Genomic DNA, 21,781 nt, shown 5'->3' on the forward strand with positions numbered 1-21,781 from the left:
TAATATTAACCCTGTATTGGATGTTGATAAAAACCAATAATGTTGATATATGGATACTATATAACATAAAGATATTTCATCAAAGCAAAGATTTTTCAAAAGCACTTAACAGAAAATAATCAATGAAAAATGTATTAAATTCAAAGATAAAAAAAATATATCTTGATGGCATCTTGTGACAATATGATATATATTGACGTCATTATCTGTATTTCAAAACTTAAAACAGAGACTTATGTATGCAAGGAAGTTGTTTTTATTTCAAAACAGTTAAACCTTTTTTTTTCTCTAAATCCGCAAAATCAATCCCGATGTTAAACTGAATTTATGTTTTCATTTCATTTTACTTCTGAAACCATTGTGTTGTGCCGTCTAGCTTCTTGATTGTTCCTGTCACTTTTTCTCATTTTCTTGGTCCTGTGCCATTAGTCGCGGCTTCCACAATTTCTGCTGTAAGTAAAAAAACCGTCTTTACTGGAAGGGAAGCTTTACTTTTTTGGAATGATACAGAGGCAGGTAAATTAAAAAGAAACTTCTTTTGAAAAAAAAAACAAAAACAAAAACACGTAATATTTTTATATTTGTACTAAAGGTCTGTTTATTTTTCTGGTGTTGCTCTATATATATTACTATTAAAACATACCTCCAATGTTCGGAGTAATGTTTACATTACCTATGAGAAAAAAGTATTTTCAGAAGTGTGAAACTTGTGATTGTTTGAACAACTGGGTTTAACTTTAGAAACATCACATAACATCCGAAACATCAATAAAGGTAAGAAAATTCATATCACTGTCCAGCATAGACCTACATTTGTAAAATTGACGTCGGATGGGTGTGTGGTTTCAGACTTTCTGTTTACAGAAGTTTATGTATCGCTTGTTCAAAACTGTATCATCTGACTCTCTATATGGTTAAGGTGCTATAAATGTTGAAACAATAACATTCTGACAACTAGAATCAGTAACCTTTGACAACGCCGGGGCTTAATCTGCAATTTCATTCCCTCCGTCAGTGTTGCCATCTTGAGCAAACACGCCAGGGAAATCCTGAATTCCATGCATGCCTTCAAAGTTCTTGAACTGAGATTCCGAATTTCAATACAAAATGTTGATAGACATCCTTTTGAAGATTCTGTATGATACAAACCCGATTTAAATAATGGATCATTAAGATAAAATGATGCAAGTTTGAAGCCTTGATGCTGGCAAAGTTCTGACTATTCCCGAAAGATTGTTGACGTTGACGTTGACATTTGGTACTATGACGATTTCTGCTGTTCGCCCTGGTATTTGTTTCAAATTAAATATTGACTTCCAAATATACCTGTCCCGTTTCTAATTTCATGAATTATCAGGTATACATTATGTGTAGTATTGATATCATTTAACACCTACATGTGTTCACGGCTTTTGTAAACAATGTCAAGTCAGTAGGATTATTTAAGACTTGTGGAACAAACATGCCTCTGTCAACTGAATTTAATTCCCCAGATCTAGATAGAATTTCCTTAATAATGATCACAGAGATTTACAGGAGAGCTGATAATGTCTTTCGCACACTTTGAAATGCTAATATTTCAGATAATACTTGATATACAATGTAAATACAAGGTTGATGTTAGCGATTAGCTAAAAATGCCGTCAAATGTCTTTAGATTTGCCAATGTAGTGTAACACATACCATTCTTTGCTTCAAGTTATTAGTATTGTATACATATCAATCAAAGTTTAAACACTTATTTAAATATCTGTTGAAAATATTGTTGACGGGTTTTCCTAACAATTAACTGTTCTATAGTAATTAGTTGCATTTGATCGTAGTCTTATTCACCTAATTGTGACGTCATAATGACTAACGTATATGCAATGTTTAGTTTATTATATAAGTGGGATTCGTATATATATGAGAAGCTGAAGCTCCAATATTTTTTTTCGTAAGCGAATATTTTCAATATTTTTGTCAAAAATATTGCATTAAGGGCCTTCTTGAACGTCTACTGTAAAGTGAAAAGAGCAAAGAATTAGTAGAATATAGAAAATCTCACTTGTTTGGTAATACAGTTTTAAGCGCAAAGAAATTAAAAAGTTTGGCATACCACTTGTTGATATTTTAGCGCTGATAGGATATCAAGTAAATTATGAAATCAGCTCAGAGCGTGGTTAAGGTTTCTTACAATTTCCTTAATTTTTATGCATGATAAAGTATTTTTCGAATAGAAGGACTAAAGTACGTCTCCTTGTTTTATCCCTCATAATTATCCAATACGAAAACTTTCGAAAACTAACTTATTCATAATATTCATAATAATGTGTCTTATTTCTTTTTGTAAAAATATGATTTAAGCTACGATTGCGACCAAGTAGTGTAAAACTTCATTTTAAGTTAATGTTTTCTTTATATTTCTCTCTCGTTTTATCGCTTTTACAGTTGAATAAAACATCCGTTTTCAATTTCTGTTTTATAATTTTAAACGTGCCAAGAAGTATGGAGTTAACATCATGTTTGATTTACCCTCACTTAATTTTATTAAATAGTTTAAACGTAGAATGATATTCGTGATTATTTGCGAGGGGATTACTACTCTTTCCGGATAAGTTATTATACATATAGAATTAACACTACTTTCATGGCGAAAATTAACGCCAATAATTAATTGATAAAACAAAACCGAAAACAGAAGCAACGAATAAAGACAGCACAAAATATTAGATATTACCATATTTCAGGGTGTAATACATTATTTGCATTGTATATTCCCGCACAAAAATCAATTTGAGATTTCAATTTTACCTGCTATTTTATTGCTAGTTTGAGATATTCTAATGCAAAATAGAATTTTTATTAATTCAGAACTGGAATAGTTATAGGTAGCGTCCTAAGCTGTCCTCGTGTATATCTGTATAATTTTGGTATTAAATTGTCTTTAGGAGAAACACCCCGCTGACAGGTCGCTTAATAGTATTTGTCGATTGTTCCGCTAACGGGACAAAATTGGCAGATAATAGCAAATGATTGCTACTGATGCTGAAACGTCTGTACGGTATCCATCATTACAAAGTGATATGAAAATGGATTAAATGAAGATACTCCGTCAAACTGATATACTAAATGGACACAAATTACTAGCCGCTGTCTAAATATTATTAATTTGAAAAGGAAAATTGGTATTTTAAACAACCAGTATAAGGGCACTTTGATTTACAACGGAAATAAAAACCGGCATCATGCTTCAGGTTACGGTAAATATAATAGTGATATATTTAAAAATAGTTTGTTAATTTTAGGCGTTGACTCTAATTTACATACTGAGGTAATGAGGACTATCAACAATGATATCGGTAGTTATATTGATGGGTTACAGAATAAATTACCTGTAAATTGCTTCTTGTATTCATGTTGTGTAATTTAAAAAGAGATACACGTAAAATTGTAATCGTTGGATGTGTGTTTTCAAAAGATAATGAAACCGAAGCGCATGAAGGTCTTGTTTAAAACGATATTAACATCATCTATACATATTAAGTGGTAGATGCGGTGGAAACAAAGAAGCACTTTTTCATACAGCTGTTTCGTCCTTCTATGAATGATGTCAGGGGCTCAAAATGTTGATACCTAAGAAGCGGCTCAGAAAACTGGTCAAAAGAAATGTCAAATCTAAATTAGGAGAGCAAAATCGTTGTTCTTACTATAAGTCGAATAAAACAAACCTGATGGATATTGTTGAAAAGTTGTCTCCTTGTTCAATTGCAATACCTGCCATGTACAAACCAGGTGATGTCACGTTTTCAAAGTGTCGACCGGTGTAGCGGCAACAGAACCATCTGGCATGTCAACCAGCATCGAACACGTCAGCTCACTCCATTTCTCACAAGGAAATATGTGTTGAATCGTTATCTTACGTCACTTCGCCTTTTATTAGCCTTTTATGAATACTCTTGAGTGCTTTTTCTTCGTGACATCTTGCAATGCTATTACATTGGTATATTTTAGATTATATACATGGGTTGTCTTTTGTCATATTAGTTCAATTACCAGTTTGTGATCAATTACAACACACTAAACTGAGATAGCTCACACTAGTTGAAATTGCAGGAAGCCTCTAAGTGCAATGCATTTGTATTTGGTAATAAAGGCAATGTCAACTAAGATGTGAAGTCGGCCCTAGAGTATATTGATGCATTGTTATAATACAATTTCTACGGATTAATGAATTTGGAATTGTAATTTATATTTTGTTGCTTTCAAAAAACAAAATCCTGATAGTGATATAAATATTAAAAGTTGCCCCAGTTAAGTTTAGTTTAGGCATACTAACTACAAGATCGAATTCTGTCTAAATTCCTAGTCACATTTGTCATCAAGTCAAATGAGTGTGTCACACCAACACGTTCATGCATACATAATGATATTTATCTAATAGCAAAACCGGTAGTAGTGTGTCATCTAATCTGTGGTATATATTTCATCGTTTGGTAATATCAACAATTGTATTTTTTAATGCAACAAAGGTGTTTGCGTGTTATTTGTTGTCTAAATGTTGTTAGCGCAATATTTATTATATGTATGTCACGAAATTGACCTCTCAGTTTCTAATTGGTGTTTCCAAGCACTAAATAGCTCGGGCGTTTAATAAGCTCTGTTGTGCATCTGTGAATCTGTAGTTAAAAATATCAAATGTCTCCTTGTGAATTAATCTGAACTGTTGTGTATATGTCTGCTTTAAACCACTGAGTATTCGCGTTGGATTTAGTTTGCTTAATTTGACGTGGAGATTCATTCTCGAATCTATCCTTTCGCAAAAACTAAATGTATACATAAAAATATATTCTATATAGAAACAGTACTCTCTCTGTAGCAAACTTTTCTTTTACTCATGAAAGAATCATAGATCCCTGATATGCGAGATTTGATACACAAGATAAAGTATGATTAGTGTTAGGGTAAGAGGACATTGCTAAAAAGGGAGAGACACAATGGTTTGTGCGTCAAGTACATGTGATTGTAAGTGTTGCATAAGGACTTGATTATTTGCATGATGTGGTATCAGATATGTTTCAAACCGAAAGCAAACAAAAACTGTGTTGTATTAGTACCATTTACATAAATCCTGGTATTGATATTGTAATGATTAATAATTAAATAATATAAAGCATGCCCTTCCCTTTCCCTCCCCACACACATTGCTCTCTCAATGCATTCTGTTACTGGTCATTCCCATTCTAGTTCCATGTTCATCATGTTGAATTCTCCATACACTTCTCAGGTATGAAAGTAAGTATTCTGACATTACCTTACAAATTGAAATAAAAGTGATGACTTTATATGACTCTAATTTTTTTGTATGTATTGGATAACATCACTATTTCAATATAGTGTTTTGCTTACCAAAGACAATCTGCATAATAAATAATTTGTAATTAAGGTGAATTGAAGAATGTGGGCCATGGCGATATTTTACCCATTATTTATGAAACTATTTTCTAATATAATGCAATATACATGCAATAGCAATTTCCTTAATGTTTACTACATTAAAAAAATATACAAATAGCTAATAGCTAGAACGTTGAAAATTCAAATATACCATTGTATAGCTCAATAAAGCACCAATTCACGAAGAGAAAAAAAAAAGTGTGCATAGATCATTGTATATAGAAGAGAAATGAATTCAAATTATGTACTTTAAATCAATATGTAGCTGATGGTAATTGTTCTGAGTAGTAATTCGAATACTGGAGACATATTGTGACGTCACAAATAAAAATGAAGGCATAACGAATTGAAAGGAAAATAAGAAATTGACATTGTATCGTATGCTTGAATCATTCAATGAAATTATTTGAAATAATCATATTACAATAGTGATTCACAAATACGATGAAGAAATTCTTATATTCGTTTTTATTGCTCAAAGGTGAAGACCAACTCTAGAGCTGGGATGATATATCAGCTTCATTTTCCAGCAAAATACCTAGAATTTTAAATTGTGTAAATGAGTCGGGTAATGTTTAAATATATTGGGTGGATTGCTAGGAATCCGGATAAACATCTGCTGGATTAACGAAACTCTGTCTGACATATGTTCGAATGCATGCATGGTGGTCGGATGGCACAGTGGTAACACTCTTCTCTTCGCCTAGGCGGTTACCTGTTTAGACAGAGAAATGAATGGGGTCACATGCTAGACCGCGTTGGTTTTCTCCGGGAACTGTGGTTTCCTGAAGCAGTTAGACCCCTGGTGTTTCCTCCATCAAGGCCAACAGCATCGATCTATATATGTTGATATAACTTTTTGCAATTGTTGTAAAATAAACAAAGATTATGTTTTTACAGGTACGACAATAAAGAATGTACTTGTTAGGTACGGTATGCAATGAGAAAAGATTGATTATGTATATTTTACCTATTATAATCTTGTACAATATATGTAAATATATCTTAACTTGGTTATATATATGCATTTTTAACAATGTCAACCGTCATATGACCTGAGAAATATAATTGAACTAAATTTTAATATTTATTCATTAAAGGGGAGATAATTTGGTCGGCTGACATTAACATTTCAGACTCCCTGAATTTTAAAGTAGCCAGTCTGTTAAAATGATTTAAAGTCTGAAGCTAATTTTATTGAAAGTAAAATTTAAAATATTTAACACAATTTTAATATTTATTCATTTAAGGAGAGATCATTCGGCCGGCTAACATTTACATTTCTGAATTTTATAGTAGCCAGTTTGTTAAAATGATTTAAGGTCTGAGTAATTTTTTTTTGAAGATATTGCCCCTGATTTGAATGAAACTTATTCCCTAAGCAAAAATGAGAACAGTCACTGTAAAAGTGCGTAAATACAGGGATGTTGATGAACTAACATTAGACGATTTTAGTAGAAAAGGAAATATTGAATAATTGTATTTTGTATTCTATGTGGATATTTAATTAACAAGTATGATTAACTCAATTTATGGATAGCTATGTTATCTGAACATAGTTCGGCCTATTTTAAGTACATAGTGTGCCACGTCTTACGAATTAATATATATGTATAAATGTAATTATGAATGGCTCATTTACAAATTTCAATTTATCCTTCAACATCATTTCTTGATAGATTCTCGAATTTCATTTAGGTAATTACACTCCAATGAATTTTTATAAAATGTTTCTCTTTTGTTCCGCTTCAACAAGTCCCCGCTGGTTGGTTTTGTATTTAATGTGTGTATGGCTCTGGTTCACTCATACGTTTGCAATATTCGAAAAATTAATGATGCATTTCAATACATATACACATGTAATGTTCGGTTCAACCTGTAGAAAAGAGTCCGACATTCATACCTCTGTTCAAGGCGTTGATCTTAATGTTGTTTTTCAATGTTAAACCTCACCTTTTATCAAAGTTTGTTCGCATGTTTCGTAACCTGTTTGTTCATACTTGCATTTCTACGCTATAAAGCATTTTTTAAGATTATAGATATCCAGGAACTGAATGACATTTAGATTAATTCAAAACAAGACAAAAGTGTCGCTGAAATTACTACCTACTATCTTTTTTAGAGTAATTCTTAATTTTAACATTATGTCCTGATGTTTAACTTAAATCATATGAGAATCATATGAGAAATGATATATGGTCTGTAATTAAATGTGAGTTGGGGATTGATTAGTAAAAGTAGACAAATATGGAAAATCCACGAAAAACACCATGACCTACATATACGGGAGGAGAATCAAGGTTTTCAGGGAAAGTAAAGTCGTTGTTTTGCTGTATGTTTACACATTAAATAAATAAATTTGTTTAAATATATAATTTATGATCTATAATTCAATTTTATGATTGAGTTATGTTTCAATTTATTTTGGAACAACGTTATCATTCTGCATCGAACTTCCTGTTTACAACTCATGATTGTATAAACAAGGTGTCGAAGATGACAAATATATATGTTATTTTAAACCAAATATATTTACATATTTGTATTTGTACTCAAAACAGTATATTTCTATATATTTATATATTTATTGCGACTGGAAATTAAAATCTTCAACCTTCGGATCAACAACGCATAGTGCATATTATGGTACAGTGTGTTATATGTGTGATATATCATATGCTTACACAAATGACAAAAGAAGACAATTTTGTTTGACTCGTGTCCTGACTGGGCCTGGAACTCACTATGTACGACATCTAAGCGTTTAGCCACAAATACTTGCAGCTTTTACCACTGCGCCACATCCATGCTCTTAGAAAGGTCTGTTTCAATGGCACAATAATTATAACCCTATAAACATGCTGAAAGGCATGAAGAAAAGTTAAGTTGTCAATATGTACTTAAATCATTTTATTTTTTTATTAGTCTCATTAATTTTATTTCTTTTCGAGAAAATTGTATATTTCGGCAAATAATTGTTTCATAACGAATTCTTTATCAAATAAATATTCAACGAAATGCAATTTTCGTATGTTTTACAAGACCTACACCAATTAATATCGGCTTCGAAGTGTCGTGATTGTTTTGCTAATTTTGTCATTGAACATTTTTATAGGCTCTCTAAATCTGTTTATTTGACATTTGCACCGTTTTATCAGAATCGATTGGCCTTACAAGGCATAAAAAGCCCTAGGATTTATCATATCATTGTTAACTGCAATTTCTAGATAAATACTAAATCCGACATAATTTAAAAATCAACCATCGTTCTCACCATTTTCACCCCATACATTCCTTAATTAGAAAAGCAATCTCATTTCTGAAAGCGATATTGAAAACATCGACTTTGTACTGACAAATTTATTTATCAAATAACTAATGGGAAAATATCTTCGTAACTAAAAAAATACGACAACATGTTACAAAGTTGGTTTCAATAAGCCATTATAGAGCGCGGAACTTGGCTGAGGAATTGAAATGTTACACCCCTGCTACAGTGTGGGGAGATAGGAATAAATCCCTTTGTGTGGCCGACAGGTTTAATATTGTAAACAGCTATACCCTGATAAGTGCTTCACAAGTGACCATTTCAATAAAGTTTCTTACGGGTTTTCACGTTAGTGAAATGGAAGTGATAACAGTTCAGAGATAAAGACAATCAGCAGCTTCTAACTTCTGACGCGTTCTCCCACACAATATAACATATTTGGACATACATTTAACCTAGAACAAACAGCGGTACCATTCTTCTCATGTTTATTGTCATTTTCATATTTCTTATCTTGTTTTACAATTGACGACTAACCGATGTCTTAAGAAAATTTGTTTGTAGAATTTCATTACAAAGCATTCACAATCCAATTTGTACCTCAACGTGTTCTGTCATTATCTGAAAGAAATCAAATCCCTTTAAGTTTCTGGGATTTTCGAAAGATAAGTGAAGCTCGTATTCTAAATTGTGCATTTGTTAATAAGTTGGCTTTGTCATTAGCATATACAAAGGGGTGCCGACTGCAATTTATATATGAATAGATCAGTATATATATTAATTTAAAGATTAGGCTATTTAGGACAAAGAATTCGTATTTGTGGCTTCTGTAAAGTAACCAGTAAGCTTATAATGTGATTTTCTAATGAATAAAGAGTCAATACACGAAAGCACTTAATGCCGCAGATGCTGCTGTTCAGCGTTTCTGAGAGACAACTGTGGTATCATTTGCCAAGATACAACATAATCTCCCAGAATTATTTGATTATAATACCATCTTTTTTGAAAAATATATATAATATATATTTTTTTTTTTCTGATCAACGCATGTCAATAAAAAAGATTATTGTACAATATACATTCGAGTTAAGAAGGATATTGCATAACATTAATATAAGGTTACACTAACACTAATATAAGGTTACACAACATTAATATAAGGTTACACTAACATCAATACACATATGTATAAGGTTACACCAACATTAATATAAGGTTACACTAACATCAATCTAAGGTTACACTAACATTAATACAATGTTACAATAACATTAATATAAGGTTACACTAACATTAATATAAGGTTACACTTACATTGATATAAGGTTACACTAACATTAATATAAGGTTACACTTACATTGATATAAGGTTACACTAGCATTAATATAAGGTTACACTAACATTAATATAAGGTTGCAATAACATTAATATAAGGTTACACTAACATTAATATAAGGTTGCAATAATATTAATATAAGGTTACACTAACACTGATCATGTGTCACTATTCCTAAACATTTAAGCTAAGCATGCAGGTAAACGGTAAAGTCAGAGACATTAATTTGGTTTAGAGGCTATCTTTAGAATTAATAGATTACGAAGTGTCGTGGAGAATGTTCGTGCATATAGTCACGTGCTACTATTCTTGTTTTCTTCCACTTGTAACAAGAATATCCAGCCTTACCTAGCGGTCCCTAATGCATTGATGATGACAGCCGACATATAATGGGGAAGTGTTTTTGTTTTTTTTTTAATAAATTTTAGAATTTTGCGGTAACGACCCGTCAATAATTATCATCCCGTTGTAGATTTTTTGTTTGTTTTGTTTTCCAATTCGTTGTAGAACTGATTTCTTTCTCTCGCCAATAAAGTATTACGTTGCATCTGATAAATCAATATTGTATTATATAATATTTAAGGTGAGAACAAATAATATTTTTCCTCTCAATGATTCATAATCATTTGCATTGTTTCGCCGATATAATATAAGCATAAAGTGTATCTTGATTTCATGAACTATATACAATGTATTTGTCTAAATTGGTGTATATCGTATACATGTATATTTGTCCATATGTGAATTTTTTAAAATGTCATTCTCAACATATTAATGCAAACTTGTCAATATCATCAGAATCTGTTTCTTATATTCGTCCCAGCAATGTGCATATTTATAATTTAGACATCAAACTTCACGATAGTTGTTATAGCATGCATCACATTATTGCTCAAACCAGATTATTAAAGTGTCTTGTCTATTTCAAATCTTTCAAATTATGATACCAATATTCAACCCCTGGAGAAAATAATGATCGGCATGAATTTAAATTAGTTTAGAAAAACTGTATTGTTTAAAACTTATTGCATGTGTCATTCCTTAAAAGTAATAAAAATATGTTAGTTCCATTTTCCTTCAAACACCTTCGTTGAGCGTTGGTTCAGCCAATGGTGAATGGATTTACCATTTCATCCACAGTCTCAGTTCCGGACTATAATGTTAAAGAACAATTGGTAGCGTCCCTGTTGGTACCCTCGGATTCACCTGAATGTACATTCTCGCCGAGGTTATTTTCCTTTTCCTCGATGCTATTCATACCAGCAGAGCAATTTCTATCGTCAGAAAACAGAAGATCCCTTATCATGTTGGTTAAAGTGTGTATATAAACTCAATCATCCCGGATAGGGCTTTGACAACTATTGAGAATGTACACTGCCCTCGAAAAGTCCTGTTACAATTATTACGTAAAATGCAGCGAAGTTAATATCAAGTCTTTATTACAGTTTGTTAGAATCATAACTTCTTATGATGTTTTTGTTCATGATTTCAAATGTTCATGTTCATTTTTCAACAGTGCATATGTTTTGTTAAAATGGAAATCCTCCAAATGCAACATTCTTGCAATTTCCCTCTTTGTTTAGTATACATTTCAAAAATGCATTTCTTACATTTTTTTAACGTTAATCAGTTAAATAACTACTTTTATTTGTGACAGTAAAAAAACCCATATTTTTATTCATTTCTGAACATTATGGAAAAAAGGACCCTCCATTCCCTCTCCAAACTTCAAAGAAGTGAGGTATTTTTTCAAATAATGTGCAATCGTCACTTGCAAATGGACTATCTTACAGATATTACAGCATTTTTTTTCTCAAATTAGCCATTCGATTTTAAACGTTCCAAGTGTAACAGAACTTTTGGAGGGCAGTGTATATATATATATATATATATAAAGTCGCACCTAAATTTCATTAGATCGTCGACTCTTTATATGCAACCACCAAACTACCTTAAAGTTTCATCTAAGATTGGGCGATATCTTTTATAGTTTATAGAATATTTTCCAACAACTGGAACTATACTAATCACATTTGCATGGGACAAAATACCATATGTGCTCAATGTGTTGAGTATATGATGTAAAAAGTGATGCAAAATATTTTCTTGGTTGTCCAAATTGGTTACATAAAAAGGCCATAAACAAAGAATTTAAAATAATTTATGTATAATTGACGGTCGATTTACAGAGATATCAACGTAATGCAAGATCCGGTTTAAACAGACACGATTTTACTTTGCGTCAAATTAAAATACCTAATTTTAGAAACAATGATTCTCGTGAAGGGTTATCTAACACCGTAAAGCAATTTTCGATAAGATAAATTCCACAAATACTATTAAGTGATCGTCATTGCCTTTTCCTGGTGAATTGGCATAGAACTGGTGTGTTCCCTATTCATCATCGATTCGATGACACTTCCGACAACGCGTGAAGGTCACATCACCGTGATTGGTTTCTAGTCCTTGGCTGAGCTACCACCCGAGGGCGTCATGTGGATGATCCCTTTATTTGCTCAATTTGTCAATACCACACGTAATCGATCGTCAATGTTTCTTGCACAGACTTCGGATAAGCAAGACAATGTTCTTGCTGTCTTGCTATCAGAGCAAGAGCCATAAGATGAATTCAAAAAAGAACAATTATCCTGATTGTGAATAAAAAAACATAGAGTCAGTAAGGTACATTTGACAAAACAGTTTCATCTTAGAACTTTGTTGAAGTGGCATTGGTCAGAGAGAGGAAGGTTTTGAAGATATGCGTTGGCATCAAATGTTTCTAATTTCTTGTTTCCATGTCGGGTTTACATTAAATTATTTCGAACAATTGCTATGTACTGTTTTATTATTGTACAAGATTAAACTTATGCAATGAATAGATGGATGAAAACAAAATCCACAAAAAAGAATGTCAACATAATTTAACAAAATAATCGGCGAAATGAAGAAATTGTTACAGATAGACAACACAACAGGGAAATGAGATATTATGTCAATAAAGAAAAAAAAGACATTGTCTAATATGTATTGTTAAATTATATCATTAATTATTTCGCCCTTATACCTCATTTCAGAAACAACTCTATATGAATGTAAAGACAATTACATTTTGGACTTGTTTTTGTTACGCATTTGCTTGAAGTCTATGAGGCATCATTTCAGTTCGTGAATATCTATGAAATGTGTCCTTTCAAATGACGTCACAATTAAATAATAACTGGTCACAGCGCTAGTTCATATTGAGCGTGGTGTATATAAAGCAACAACAAAATGAAAAGAATTCCTAATCCGTATTCTTTAGTTTCCTTTTCACATGTATCAAGGTCGTATGTTAGTTGCAGTTCTTTCTATTTTCCCTCGGTATATTGGCAAATAAAAATCTATATAATGTCAATGAGTGAAGGCAGCCCACTGCGGCTTTACTTCCTCTGTACTGCTATATGTTTACAAGGTATGATATACTGTTATTTAGAATTTAACGTCATACAAGTTACCTTAATCGAATTTATTAATACGAATGATAGGTATCATATCATTGCAGTGATGCTAAAGAATAATTTATTTGAATCTTAAATATGTAAATAATAGAAATGATAAAAATAAACATTTTTATACACATATTTGATCCATGGCAACTTTCTTTTCCTTTTTTTATGTTGAGAAAGTAAAATGATATGTCACGTTTTAAGTATCTTGGAACTAGCGTTTGATTTATAACATGACTTTGCATAAACCAACATTTAATTACTTCGATATCAGCCTTGCTCGAATTTAATATTATCGCTTTGTCGTGATCAGGCAAGCAGCATTTTGATGTATATAGTCGATTTCTATACAGACAGTAAAACACGAAGAAGTAATGACATATCCTGCATTGATGCACGATGATGATTGATAAAGTTTCACTATCACAAGAAAAGAGTCATCAAATAAAAATGTCACCATGTGATGTTTATCTGATAAAAATTTTGTAATATAGGACTAAATTGCATCTTTTACAAAAAAAGGTTAGCTTTGGTCCAGATTTTTGGAAACAGGAAATCTCAAATAAATTTTATAAAGGTGAATTTAAAAAATACCTTAAAAAGATCAAATGCATGGGTCAAATAAAAATCAATAGAAATTATAATAAAGTGAGTGTTTAAAACAAAAAAACAACCTGATGTTATAAGATCTACACATAAACCAGTATTGTTATAGAACATGAAAAATTAATGAATGATAATAATCACGTGACTTAATTAGTGTTAATCTGCTACAAACGTCACAAAGGAATGAATATTCAGATGTGTCGATAATCGATAAAAGAAAAATGTCTGCATATTCTGAAATCTTCCTTGAAATCTTAATACATACCTGACATTCATCTGCCTTTAAGATGACGCCATATTTACTCGATTTTTACGAACAGAGCACTACAGCGTCCATGAGTGGCTATTTGGATCTCTTCTCACTAATAGGCTTAGTGTCAACAGCGAAATAGATGGACAAAAAGCTACTTGACCACTAGAAGGAGCAAAGCTTGGCTGCTGACACAAAAATCTATCTCAGTGATGATGTCATAAGATAAAAAAAATAGCCTGGGTAAGATATTTCCTTAACGCGTCAGACAAATTTCGAACACAATATCCCACGACATGTACAGCTGTTAACACTCGTAAAATGAAATGAGAGAATGATATTTACTCGTTACCGTTTTGATCCATACTAGGTAGATATGAAATCATTTGATATGCAAAATCAATGGCAACTGTCAGTGACAATACCACAATTACATCATAACGTAAATATAAGGATTACGTAAGTAAACATTGTGATTATTTCTAGATCCAGACATACCTAATGTTCTAATATGAATATAGCAAATAGTGTGAAATTGAATGATGTTTTCGAGTGTGCACGTTAAATCAACACGTAATGTTTCTATGTTGTGTTAAAATGAATCGAGGCGCTATTTGAAATAACCACTGCACTGGGAGAAAATGCAAAATATTGTCTCATATTTGCATGTTTTTTCCCCTAATGGTTCTGACCTCCTTGAGTATGACATTCCAAACAAGATATGCTGATATCACTTGTTAAGAATATTGTAAAAAAACATATATATATGATATAATAATACTTGTTAATATCGGATTCCATGAGACTAGAGGCATCTGTTCGTTAGAACCTATAGCAAATTGTATTTCTGATTGTATAAGGAAGTTGTACTGCATTAGCAATTGACATTGAGTCTGGTTATATCATCAGTTTTGGTTTGGTCATTCACTTATAATCTTTACAGATCTAATGATCAATAATTTCTCTGTATTGATGGGTATACATACCTGTGCTTTGCTATTACTAAAGTTGGCGATATTCTACACATGATTTCCGCGGCTCTTCCGGCAAATCCCCCCCCCCCCCCCCTCCTTATCCACCCTTTCCCTAGACCAATTAATAATGTTATGCAATACTTTGTATAATGAATAGGATTCCTTCATCATCATTACTAGTGAATTGTATTGTTACCCATTAATATATACCCATTCCTAATTTCCCTTTGAATGTTAGGATATTGTAGTCGGGTTTAAGTGTAATTTGATATAGAAGAAAGTACAACAAACATCTCGATCACTGTAAAATGTATTTGAAGTAATTACCCTTATTGAGAGGAAATTAATTTCATTCAAAGTTTGCAGGTGAAATGATTTTATGCTTACATGAGAAAATGACAAACATCACCATCAATAAGATGCAAGATGCAAACGAACGTTTTTTTTTTTTAAAGTCTATTCCGCACGAGGAGGTGACATAAGTAATATCAACTAAAATTAAAAAGTCATCCACCTGAACAAACCTTATAAGGCGAGGAAGGACTTTGAATCATATAAACTTTAAAAATTCACTTTAATTGTTTTTAATATAGTACCAAACATCAGTTGCTTATCCATTTTGGTTTTATTATTTCAATATAATTGATATTTTGTCTGATTCTTGTGGTTTGAAATATCAATGCAAAAATGTGGTTTCTGTATATTTCCCGATAGAAATATCATTCATATGATATTGAAATCTGTCATTAATTACATAAATAATTCTAAACAAACATAAGCACATCTACGCATATAATGCCTACTGAATCGTAGCTATGGTTTTAAGCAAATCAAATTCACTATCTTTCAAAGTGGAATGTTCATTGGGAAATATCTGTGTGGTTCACCTTAGCTAAAACCTCATATTTTCCATTAAGACTTGTTTAATTACACGCCTTCTCTAAAACGCTTACAATAATATGAAGTAGTTAGTGTCATTCAAGTTCTCTCTTAATGACCAGGTCTCGTGTGAACTTTGTGGGACGTTTGACATCAGTGGAAATGTTAACACCTACATTATGAGACGAAGGTCGGTCTTTTAACAGGTAGGGTGAAAGATCTTTCAGGAATTTAAATTTTTATGTCATTGGGTCAACATTGAATTTATAATAAGGAGTTGAAGCATTCGAGTAATATCGTATTTGTTAAAATCACACTGTTTAACTTGTATAATTAAAGTAACATGATTGATGTCGATTTCACCTTGAGAAACATACTCAGGTTAAGTAGCATTGTTCAATAACTTGCAGATTCATAATTTTTTCCTTGGGTTATTTTTTTTGGTAAGAAAAGTTAAATATCAATCAATCACCCAAACAAATTACAGTACACATTTACTCATTGCAAAAGATTTGACACGAATTTCGGAAATAATATCATCATATTAGAAATATTATTATTGTTATCGAGAACAAAATGTTTGCTTTATAATTCTTAAATTTTTGTCATGACAGATGGGAAGGGTTTTGAAAAAGAAAACTCACAATTATTTTGCTCACGAAAATTGCCTTATAACCTGTATGCCACAAATTTGACTAATATAAATGTGATTTTAATGGATAAACGCATTCAATGAAAAACAGAGAATTTTTTTTAACAATTCCAATGAACAGTGGTTTCGCAAATTACATTAGTTCATAAATGAGGAAGCTGCTAATTGGATGTTATAACATGCCATTAACTGAGCCATAATTATCTTCTTCTGTATTATATATTTTAAGATAACACGAATAATCTAGTGAACTATTTAATTGAATTATCATTTTTTCTGAACATCTGGTCATTGCTCCAACACAACCTTAACCACCAACCAGGTTTTTTCTACTCATAAAGATTTGTTATTTCTACTTAATCTGAAGTGGGAAAAGAAAATGCTTAAAAAAATCTTGGTATCAGAATTCGAGATAGAGTACACCGCAGCAGAAAGCTCTAAGCAATGCTTCTGTATGAGAAAAAAAGTATTCTTTTTATTCAGCTTATACTGTTAGATTTTCTAATGCATATACTTTAGCATTCAGTATTATTACTATTTAGTATTATATACAATATTTGTAGGAAAAAAACCCATAAAAAATCAACATCATACAACTGTTTCGCCTACGCAGGACTCTTTAGTGAGGCTCAGATCGAAAGTACAGAAAGTCATGCAATACAATTTATGATTGATCTAAACATTTAAATATATCTTAAGTGTCAAATTAGTTTTGTTACACTAAAATGGTGTGCTTAAATAGACATTGAGAGAAAAAATAATGAAAATGAACATAATGTATCGTAATACATTTACATTAAATAAAAGAATATGATAATATGCTAAGCATTATCACCATGGTATTGGAAAATCATCAATGTTTGTTGTATGTGAATGCTATACCATGTCGTTGACAAATCTTTTTTATCATTTAAGCTAGGATTTAGTGCATTGTACTGGTTTAACACTTTAAGCCTCCACGTGGCTAATTACAAGAAATGTTGAAACCTTCCGAGACCTATGTACCGTTTTAGCACACTGTGATCTCCTGTATCTGTTTACAAGTGGTATATTGAGTAAATAAATATAGACGCCCAAATGCAAATGCAATTTCTGTAAAACTTTAGCATTGTTAGCTTGGATAAAAACCATTGCATGCTGGCATAATTTCGATAATCTACTGATGATGATGATGATGATGATCATGATGATGATGATGATGAGGAGGAGGAGGAGGAGGAGGAGGAGGAGGAGGAGGAGGATTTCTTTAAGAGGAATGCATATTAATTTTTACGTAAGGCAATATAGATTTTGTAGAATAAAGAAGAACGCGACATGAATTTCTTTAAAAAGTTAATATCTTACGTATGTGCCTGTAACATTCAGGTTTCCATATAAAACGTATTTAGATAATGATATGTTAATTTGGATACATTCAAACATGCGTGTTACATTTCTGTTCATTTCAACAAAACCCGGAAACTGTGATTGCATATAAAGATTCATAGTGCAAACTAGATGTAAGAGAAGATATTGGTAACATTCCACAGTAATGTATGTGTGATGTAGTTAAAGAATGTCATGAAAGATAGCCTCTTCTTATGTAGGTCATTTACCTGGGCGAAACATTAAAGGAACTGTTTACTACAAATTCGGGTCATCAACTCAGATGTTTTTGTGACAGGTGTAGAATTGTTGCTAGGTATCTTAAATGACATTAATCAGATAATGTAAAAAAAAGATGTTAACGTGAAAACGTGGAGAAGCCTTACCCGTAATTAGAAAGGTGATTTGACATCTGTTTACTTGAATGTACCTTGTTATTAGAGAAAGGGAACATTGCAACTCCCAAACACACACACGCAGATACATACTGTAAACCTTGGTAAATACTTGCCGCAATATGCCACTCAGTTATCTTCTCTTTAGCTTACTCGGTTGAAGACTAGTAAGCCAGAGGTCCGGGTTCGATTCCTTACTGAGGCAATGATTTAAATTAACAGGACATGTGCTTTATTACCTATGGAAATACCCGAGAACGAGTCTTTTTCTGGAGGGGGAGTATGAAATCCTGGTAAATACCAGCTGCAATATATCGCTCAGCTAAAGAGGAAAAAATGCCTATCCGAATTCTCCGTAGAAATTTTGTATCAGATAAAAATTCGAAAAGATGTTGTTGCAGCTCTCAAAATTTAACCATTTTCCTTTAATCTAAAAGCATGACGTCACACTTTGGGGACAAATGTCAATGTTATTTTTACCATATCATATATTTTGCAAGTAAGTCTTCCCATATTTGATAAATGTTAAAAACAATATTATATCTACATTCCCGTGAGCCTTTAAGATGAAATGATCTTCACATATGCATGTTATGTTACCTAATTTGAAAAAAAGTATTTTTTATTGTCTTCTTCCATCTTGACAAAATGACTCACCTGGTTAGTAAAATATGTGCTAGTATAGAACAATAGTGAATTAAGAACATTCCGTTATGATATCTCGTATATATTCGTTTGCACCTCGACTACCGCCAAGGCTTTCTCAATTGGTTTATGACGGTATAAAGAAGGGTCCCTTTAAGTTGGCGGTATAAACAGTTGTCCTTTAAGTTGACTGTATAAAGAATGTTTTCGAAAAGTTGATAGTATAAGGAAGGTGTCGTTTAAATTAACAGTATAAAGAAGGTTTCCATGAAGTTGACAGTATAAAGAAATCTTTCTTAAAGTTGACGGTTTATAGAAGGTTTCTACAAGTTGGTGGTATAAAGAAGGTTTCCTTTATTATCGTGTACGATCTACAGATGCTTGATCAGACTGGCAATTACGGTAATTGCAAAATACAGCATTGTAAAAAAAAAAAGCCATATCATAACAAAAAAAAACGTCCTTGAAGGACTTAAATTTATTGCTAGTAACCTTTCATATATCAAGTTAGTGTAAAAAGATATCGATTACCAAACTCTTTCTATTGAATACACCCCAAGAAACATTATGTTGATTATCATGTTTCAAAATTCACTTTGAGATAGTGGATGATGTTTCCTTTGGGATGCTCCGCTATTGCCAATTAAGTGTTGATAACATCTTTGTATGAAACATTAATCTAGATTTCGCTATCTGCATCACTCAATGACAACGTAATATGCAGTTGATGTGCAAAATATGTTCTGTGGTGCATAGCATGCATCATCTTTTAGACAAATGATATAATGGATGCTATGGAAGATTTATGTTGAGCACAGCGATGTGCAAGACATTGATAGCATTCTTTATATAATATATTCGGCATTTTTAAAAAACATTAATTTTTTTCAAGAAGTAATATATTCAAAGATTACAAGATGTGTTGTTAAAACTGAAATATTTCTTTATATTAAGATAATAATAACATATTCGAAAATATACAACTTGTATTCGATGCACAACTCACATTTCCAAATATGAATTTAACATTAACACACAAGTACAATTGCATAACGTGTCATGTTAATTGAACTGTGTTATCATCGCCAGCTGTAGTTTCATCAACTATTTTTCTTTCAATTTCTTTTGGATTAATGTACCCAAGTCAAGACATTATAACAAAATGAATGTAAATAGTCAATATGAATATATTTGCAGTATTTTGTTGAATTTAAGTAGTATGGAAACGAGAAACAAATGCTATAGACATATGATGTATATAACGGATGTATGATGTATATAACGGATGTATGGTGTATATAACGGATGTATGGTGTATATAACGGATTTATGGTGTATATAACGGATGTATGTGTATATAACGGATGTATGGTGTATATAGCGGATGTATGGTGTACATAACGGATGTATGATGTATATAACGGATGTATGATGTATATAACGGATGTATGATGTATATAACGGATGTATGATGTATATAACGGTTGTATGGTGTATATAACGGATGTATGGTGTATATAGCGGATGTATGGTGTACATAACGGATGTATGATGTATATAACGGATGTATGATGTATATAACGGATGTATGATGCATATAACGGATGTATGGTGTATATAACGGATGTATGGTGTACATAACGGATGTATGATGTATATAACGGATGTATGATGTATATAACGGATGTATGATGTATATAACGGATGTATGGTGTATATAACGGATGTATGATGTATATAACGGATGTATGGTGTATATAACGGATGTATGGTGTATATAACGGATGTATATAACGGATGTATGGTGTATATAACGGATGTATGGTGTATATAACGGATGTATGATGTATATAACGGATGTATGGTGTATATAACGGATGTATGGTGTATATAACGGATGTATATAATGGATGTATGATGTATATAACGGAGGTATGGTGTATATAACGGTTGCATGATATATATAACGGATGCATGATTATATAACGGATGTATGGTGTATGTTACGGACATATAATGTATGTTACGGACGTATGATGTATGTTACGGACGTATGTGTATGTTACGGACGTATGATGTATGTTACGGACGTATAATGTATGGTACGGACGTATGATGTATGTTACGGACGTATGATGTATGTTACTGACGTATGATTATATTAAGGACGTATGATGTATGTTACGGATGGATGATGTATGTTACTGACGTATAATGTATGTTACGGATGTATGATGTATGTTACTGACGTATAATGTATGTTACTGACGTATGATGTATGTTACTGAGGTATGATGTATGTTAAGGACTATGATGTATGTTACGGATGTTTATTTCTAATTTTACTATCTGTATTAACCTGGTCCATTTCTTTTAACCGTTTAAACATCTAAAAGGATTTGAACAGAAGTTTGTAGAACTCTGTTGATGTTAATGATCTGTAATCGGTTTTCAAATCAGGTCACCTTATCGTGTGTATGTCCTTGGCG

General features: G+C 31.8%; 1 long non-coding RNA gene across 1 annotated transcript in view; it reads right to left on the reverse strand.

Moving 5' to 3' along the window:
- Positions 1–240: 240 nt before the first annotated feature.
- LOC117338929 overlaps positions 241–21,781 on the reverse strand; it is a 44,685-nt gene continuing 23,144 nt past the window's right edge. The window contains exon 3 of the long non-coding RNA XR_004535052.1: positions 241–450. This is a non-coding gene — a long non-coding RNA (uncharacterized LOC117338929). The remainder of the gene's footprint in view (positions 451–21,781) is intronic.

The sequence above is a fragment of the Pecten maximus genome, chromosome 1, assembly GCF_902652985.1.
Source record: "Pecten maximus chromosome 1, xPecMax1.1, whole genome shotgun sequence".
NCBI classification, from domain to species: Eukaryota; Metazoa; Mollusca; class Bivalvia; order Pectinida; family Pectinidae; genus Pecten; species Pecten maximus.